An 8,057-nucleotide genomic window follows, 5' to 3' on the forward strand; every position below is an offset into this window, starting at 1 on the left:
GGACGGGCCTGGGGCGGCGACGGAGACGAGGGCGGCGACGGCGACGGGGGCGGCGACGGGGACAGGGGCGGCGACGGGGATGAGGGCGGCGACGAGGATGGGGGCGGCGACGGCAACGACGCGCGACGGGGGCGGCGTAGGACGGGGGCGGCGACGGCGTCGATCGATTGGGAAGAAACAGAGGGAGAATGAAATTTTTCAAAGTGATGTATATATAGAAGGCACCTTTAGTACCGGTTGGAGCCACCAACCGGTACTAAAGGCCTGTTTTGGCCAGGCCAAGCAGCGGGAAGGGCAGGCCTTTAGTACCGGGTGGTAGCTCCAACCGGTACTAAAGGCCCCCCCTTTAGTACCGGTTGGTGCCACGACCCGGTACTAAAGGGTGTGCGCTGCCAGGCGAGGAGCGCAGAAGTTTAGTCCCACCTCGCTAGCCGAAGGGCGCTCACACCTGCTTATAAGCCCCGCCGCCGCTCCTGTCTCGAGCTCCTCTCTAAAGCAGGCCTTCTGGGCCTACCTCTGCTACTCTGCCCTGTGGGGCCTATTGGGCTTGCAGGCCTGCATCCTGGCCCAACAACAGGTTGGGTTTCTAGTCGTATGCAGGCCGCTGTGGCCCGGTAGGTGGGCTTTTTTCATTTAGTTTTTTCTTTTCTGCTTTATTTATTTTGTTTTATTTATTTTTAGTTGTTTTTTGCTGTATTTAGAGTTTCTTTGTGAATATTTTTGATAGTTTTTAGAAACTTTCTGTTAGTGCCGGTAGTTTTTAAATTTGAATAGTGTAAATTTTGAATTATTTGAAATTTGTGTGAATCACTAGTTTGTGAATAACTTAACTTTAAAAATGCATTTTCCAGTGATTCTTTTTTCTTATGTTTAATATTAGTGTATTTTATCATTATATTCAATTTGGTAATGCTTAAGTTATTTAAAAAAATGAAATGCCTTTGTAACGGATGAGTTTTCGTCCGAAACCCTGATACTTCGAAACAGATTGTCCATTTTGTACACGAAGTGCATCCAGTTTTTGCGGTAACCCTCTCTAGTTTTTTGCACATGCTATGTGGGTGAATAACTCAGCTTCTTCCCCCATTGTTGTATCATCGTATTCAGGGAACCCATGGCCAGGATAGCTGTCATCGTCCTCTTCTTCTTCATTGTCTTCCATCATAACCCCTCTTTCTCCGTGCTTGGTCCAAACATTATAATGGGGCATGAAACCGGACTTAAACAGGTGGACGTGAATGGTTCTTGACGTAGAGTAATTGTGACCATTCTTACAGCGAGCACATGGACAAGGCATAAAACCATCCGCCCGCTTGTTAGCCTCAGCCGCAAGCAGAAAAGTATGCACGCCCTCAACAAACTGGGGAGAGCATCGGTCATCGTACATCCATTGCCGGCTCATCTTCATTACACAACACCGAATAGACCAAATTAATACAAGTTCATACATAAAGTTCATACAACACTTAAATGCAACAAACAAATAACTCTCTAGCTAAATCATTTAAATGTAACAACAAATACGATCAAGATCGCAACTAAGGTAACAATGGATCCAACAGCATAATGATACCAAGCCTCACTATCGATGGCATATTTTCTAATCTTTCTAATCTTCAAGCGCATTTTCTCCATCTTCATCTTGTGATCATCGACGACATCGGCAACATGCAACTCCAATTCCATCTTCTCCCCCTCAATTCTTTTCAATTTTTCTTTCAAGTACTCGTTTTCTCTTTCAACTAAATTTAACCTCTCGGCAATAGGGTCGGTTGGAATTTCCGGTTCACATACCTCCTAGAAAAAATTTCTATGTCAACTTGATGGGCATAATTTGTCATAAACACGAAATGCAACTAGTTTTAAAAGAGAATATACATACCACATCCGAATCATAACAAGGACTAGGGCCGACGGGGACGGATATCAAAACCATGGCACTATATGTATAACAAACAACGTACGGGTAAGATAATTATACGAGTAACTATATATCCAAATCACTTAAACATCAATTTTTATATAAAATTTCATGAACAAGAGGCTCACCACAAGGTGGTCCCGGCGACGGGACGGTGCGGGCGATCGACGGTGGCTACGATGGAGATTTAGAATGCACTAAGTAAACCACACCTACATATGCAAACTAAGTGTTACTTTTGACCTCAAATTGCATATAAATCAAATACTAGCACACACACATATATATATATCCTCCCAAATTACTAAACTCACAAATTAATCACTATATAAAGCATTGCAAGAGCTAATCTAGCAATGAGAGATGAAAGGACAAAGTTGCTAACCTTTGTGATCATTTGAATGGATGGGGGCCTTCAAATCTTGACAAATTTTAGGCAAAATGTGTGATGAGCTCGAGAGGAAGAGGGGAAGAACAGAGAGGAGAGGGGAAAGGGGAAGAACAGAGCGAGCTCGGGTGGACGAAGGGTTTATGTAGGACGACCTTTAGTACCGGTTTGTGCCAAGAACCGGTACTAAAGGGGCTGGAGGGGCCCCATTCTGACAACATCCTGCCACCACTCTCATTAGTACCGGTTCGTGGCACGAACCGGTGCTAAAGGTTCACCACGAACCGGTACTAATGAAAGCGGTCCGGCTAGCCGTTGGAACCGGCACTAATGTATACATTAGTGCCGGCTCAAATACAAACCGGCACTAATGTGCTTCACGTTTGACCCTTTTTCTACTAGTGCTAGTTCCCCAGGGGGATTCCGGTAACCCTCCGGCACTCCGGTTTTCTTCGAAATCACCCGGAACACTTCCGGTGTCCGAATATATCTGTCCAATATATTAATCTTTATGTCTCGACCATTTTGAGACTCCTCGTCATGTCCATGATCCTATCCGGGACTCCGAACTATCTTCGGTACATCAAAGCACATAAACTCATAATACTGATCGTCACCGAACATTAAGCGTGCGGACCCTATGGGTTCGAGAACTATGCAGACATGACCGAGACACGTCTCCGGTCAATAACCAATAGTGGAACCTGGATGTTCATATTGGCTCAAACATATTCTACGAAGATATTTATTGGTCAAACCGCATAACAACATACGTAGTTCCCTTTGTCATCGGTATGTTACTTGCCCGGGATTCGATCGTCGGTATCTCAATACCTTGTTCAATCTCGTTACCGACAAGTCTCTTTACTCGTTCCGTAATGCATCATCCCGCAACTAACTCATTAGTTACCTTTCTTGCAAGGCTTATAGTGATGTGCATTACCAAGAGGGCCCAGAGATACCTCTCCGACAATCAGAGTGACAAATCCTAATCTCTATCTATGCCAACTCATCTAGAGTCACCGCGTTATCTACCGGTGGTCCAAACAACTGCTTGTAGTAGTTGGATTTGTAAAGCTTCAGATTCTCATGGCCCACAACTGTTCCCTCATCTTGCTCAAGCTAAAAAATCTTCTTTCTCCTATGCTTGCCGTTAGCAATCATATGGAAAAAATGGGTGTTGTCATCCCCTTGGACGACCTTAAGAACTTTAGCACGTAAGGCCCATTTCATTTCCTCTTCTCTAAGCAAAGCACGCAATTTTAACTCGGCCTCTGACTTGCATGCTTGCTCGGACTCGTCCACCAGATTCATTTCTGCCGGCAAATCTAGCGTCTGAATTAGCTGGATAAGTCTCTCCTTCTCTTTTTTATAAACCCCACTCTCACTTCTAGCCCAACCCCTCAAGAATTGTCTTAGGTGTCTAATCTTATTCTGCTAGCGTTCCATGTTGGATGTGCCCACAACAGGCCTAGCCCACTCTCTTGCCACCATCTCAATAAAATTTTCTTTTTCGAACCAACTGAGTTCAAACGAGAAAATGTTTTTATTGCCAATATGGGTTGCGTCACCCGAGTCAACTAACAAGGGTGTGTGGTCATAAATCGCCCTTTGCATCGCGTGCACCGATACCAGAGGGTATTTATGTTCCCATTCCACACTCGCAAGCACCCTATCAAGCTTCTCGTAAGTAGGAGTAGGAAGAGTGTTTGCCCAGGTAAACTGTCTGCCCGAGAGTTCTGTCTCCCTGAGATTGAGACTCTCAATGATCATATTGAACATAATGACCACCGTCTATCAAAATGATCATTGTTCTTTTCTTTCTTCCTCCTAATAATGTCAAAATCGCCACCCACCAAAAGTGGCAGCCTTTCATCCCCACAGATCCGAACCAGATCCACCAAGAACTCCGGTTTAAATTTTGGTTGGGCTGCGCCATAATTAAACTGCCACTAAGGCCCATCGGAAACCATCCAATTTCTACCTAACCCGAAACTTCACCGTATAATCTCCTCGTACTACATTTAAAACCTCAAGAGTCTCGCACTTCACTCCCAAGAGAATCCCACCAGATCGCCCTCTCGGTGGGAGGCAGCTAATCAAAATCAATGCCAGCCATAAGCGAGCCGAGGAACTAGGACATGAAGTTGTCTCTATCGGTCTCAAGAGGTGCGATGAAGTCTAATTTATCTTCGATGGCCGTTTCAGCGAGGAATCTTTTCTTAGCCAAGTCCGCCAGACCTCTGCTAATCCAAAAGATCATTTTCATATTTCGTCATGTCATTTTTTCTTGAGTTTCACTCTCGCACTCCTATGGACTACCGACGTTGGATAAATCTTCCTATTCCAGGATCGTTTAGGTTTATCTAACACCAACACCTCCTCTACATGAGTTATAGTCGGTTGTACCCCCTTAGACAAAGACGGGGGATCACTCGACAGTTCATCCTCTACCCCTTCCGCCTCTTCTTCGGCATCCGAAGACGGCATCATTTCATCACAAAAAGTCTCAAGCGTAGGGACACCCAAGTTATTAATGTCGGCATCCGACATAGGCTTAACCGCCGCTAACGCTCGGACCAATTCCGAAGCTCTCTCAGCCTCTAAGTCTAAAATATCATTAACTGATTTAACAATTTATTTTCCATTAGAACCAAGAGAGACTCCTATGTCATAGGCTCTACTAATGATCCCATGCTCAGAAAAATGCAAAATTGAACATTGCTTATTGACCGACATACCCATCTGAGACTCGACGTCCCTAAGCTTCGCGGCCCTCATAGCACGTCCAAGCTGAAAGTTGTCAGCGTCTGGCTGGTCCTGAACCCGGCTACTGACACGCCTGCCCGAGAGCACCGGGTCCGGTGTTGGGGACACACATAACAGGTAGGCCAACGAAGGGTCGAAATATATTAAAGCATGGGGTCCACACATCAGGTGGGTCCAGATAAATTTCATATCGACAAACCATCCACTCGGATGACCATCAAGTCACTTTGACGGCAACAACCACTCGGAGCATAGCACTCCACTCGACGAACTCATTCCACTCGGAGTACCTGATCTCACTCGGATATGCGAAGACCAACCATCGACAAGGCACTCGAGGCATATCTTAGTAGCAGGCTGACATTATGACATCAACGCCCCACTTTATAACATAGGAGGTGGAGGGGTGGCGCACTCTATATAAGCCACCCCTGCCACTAGACTTGGGGGCAAGGGCTCTTTTCTTCCACCCCTCTCTCTCTCTCTCTTTTCACCATTAGTCTCAGGACTACGGGGATCTGTTCTTCTCTCATTGTAATCTCCGCATACATACTCAGATAAAACAAAGCCTCTCCGGAGCACGAGACGTAGGGTTGTTATCTCCACCGTGAGAGGCCCGTACTCGCTAAAACCATCGTGTTACCCATATGCATCTCGATAGATCTTGCTCCTTTACCCTATCCCTTATTATTGTCGGGATCGTTCCCACGACAATTGGTGCCCACCATGGGGCATGGCGTCTATCGAGCCATGATGCAAATGGTTTTATTTCTTCGATCTTTGTCCGTCGATCAACAATCATCAATGGAGGGTTTGATCCTCCGGACATCACTCCATCCACAGAAGAGACATAACAATCTTCGTACAGAGGGATCAGGAAGTCCCATTCCATACTCTCTTGTTCTTTACAATCGATCTTTAATCTAACAATGGTTGTTTTTTCTTCTGTATGTACATGCACGAGCGCGAGCAACAGCTGCAGCGCGGCCGCACCACCAAGCACCGTTCTGACGAGCGCCATGGAGGCCGAGCTCTTGACATGGCCAGTCCGTTGTCGCCCGTATCCTTCGTCGTCGACCACCGACGCCTCCACCAAGTCAACCGCCGCCCGTCCGGCTTCGCTGACCTCTGGCGCGTCCATCCGCACCGGAACCACACCTCCCGCCGGCGTCGCAGTCGCGCTGCACTCCTCCCTCGTCAGCTTCTCCAGCATGGTCGCTGTGGCACGCGCGGATCCGCCCGTCGCTTTTCCGGGTGCGGCGGTTCTTCCCTCCATCGCCGGCTGCTGGCCATGGTTTTCCTTTCTCCTGTAACGCTGAAAGGTGAGTGGGCCATCTCCTCCTTGATTACCTGCATGCAGGTTGATGCGGAGTACACGCAACGGAAGGGCGTGGTGATCTCCAACGTCAAATTAATTGGCTGCCTCATTAAACGGCCAATTGATGAATTACTAACGCCACTTATCTCATTGCTAGGCCACGTACCCTAGTTAATTCGTGCATGCATGCATGTATGACTGACCATCAGGCCTTGAACTTCCTGGTCGTGCTTGCTAGTAACTTGCAGGGTCACCCGATGGATCTTCCACTCGGACAGCTGCGAACCGGATTCGTCCAGAGTTCACACAGATGAATCCACTCAGATGCAGACTCAAGTTCACTTGGCCATGGACCCTAGCTTACTCGGCCGCCTACGCGTCATCGCTCAGCTGGACGCGTCTTCATCGCTCAGCTGCCCGTGCACCGTTGCTCAGTTGGACGCGTCTTCATCACTCAGCGGCCCGTGCATCGCCACTCTGCGGTGTCCCTCGTCAACCATGCGACAACGATTGCGACGGTGGATGCACGGACCGGATGCAGCACCAACGCCGGGGCTGCCGACGTCTCCGATCACAACATGACGGGAGCCACCAGGTCTTTGCCCGCACGCAGCCTGGCAGGAGAACGCCGTCCCGCACTCGGATTCATCGCGGCCGCCGCACCTCGCGATGGATCCGTGCCAAAAACCGCCGCCGCCATGGCTGATCAGGGAGCTCTGTGCCCTGCCTTCCACTTTCCCTCTAATATTAATTCCTTCTTTCCTTCTAATTTTAATTCCTTCCCATTTATCTCCTGCGGCAGTGGGAAATGGATCCGGCTTGCCTGCTCCCTTCTCATACTCCCATCCGCTCGTCCGTGGGAAATGTCCATTACATGCACGATGTGCCTGCAAGCGATCGAGCCGCCCGCCTCCATCGGATGGGATAGCGCTCGTGGGCACATCCATGCCGAACTTCACCGAGGCCTCCAAGTCTAGCACTCCGCGTCGGCCTTCCTAGCCAGCTCCACACCGACCGGATCGCAGCACAGTTGTGGTTCCCTTGGACCAGCGGGTGCACTTGGATGAGGAGTCCACTCGGATTGCGCTCACTCGGCTGTGAAGCCCCTGGGTTCACTAGGCCGGTTCGCCTAGTACTACTTGGCCGGCTAACATCCAGAACATCATCGACAACAACGGCAGTCACGGCGGTCGGCCCACATCTCCTTTGTTCTAATGAACGATTCGGCTCCCGAACGGTGAAGCACCATAATCAACAGCTCGACAAGCCATCATCACTCGGTCATTCGGTCGCACGCATCTTCATCACTCGGACGCTCCGTGCATCGACACTTCACAGGACACGTCTACATCACCCGGACGCCCCGTGCATCGACACTTCGTGGGACGCGTCTACATCACCCGAACGGCTCGTGCGTCGTCATTCCGCAGCACGCATCTTCATCACTTTGCCGCCCCGTGCGTCGCCACGCCGCGGGAGGCGTCTACATCATTCGGATGTCCAGTGCGTCGCCATCGGTTGGTCACCTCATCACCACTCGTCCGCCCCGCGCGTCGCCATCGGTTGGTCACCTCATCACCACTCGACCACCCCGTGCGTCGCCACTCGGTGGGTCACCTCATAACCACTCGGCCGCCCCGTGCGTCACCACTAGGTTGGTC

Source organism: Triticum dicoccoides, chromosome 2A (assembly GCF_002162155.2).
Source record: "Triticum dicoccoides isolate Atlit2015 ecotype Zavitan chromosome 2A, WEW_v2.0, whole genome shotgun sequence".
Classification (NCBI taxonomy): domain Eukaryota; kingdom Viridiplantae; phylum Streptophyta; class Magnoliopsida; order Poales; family Poaceae; genus Triticum; species Triticum dicoccoides.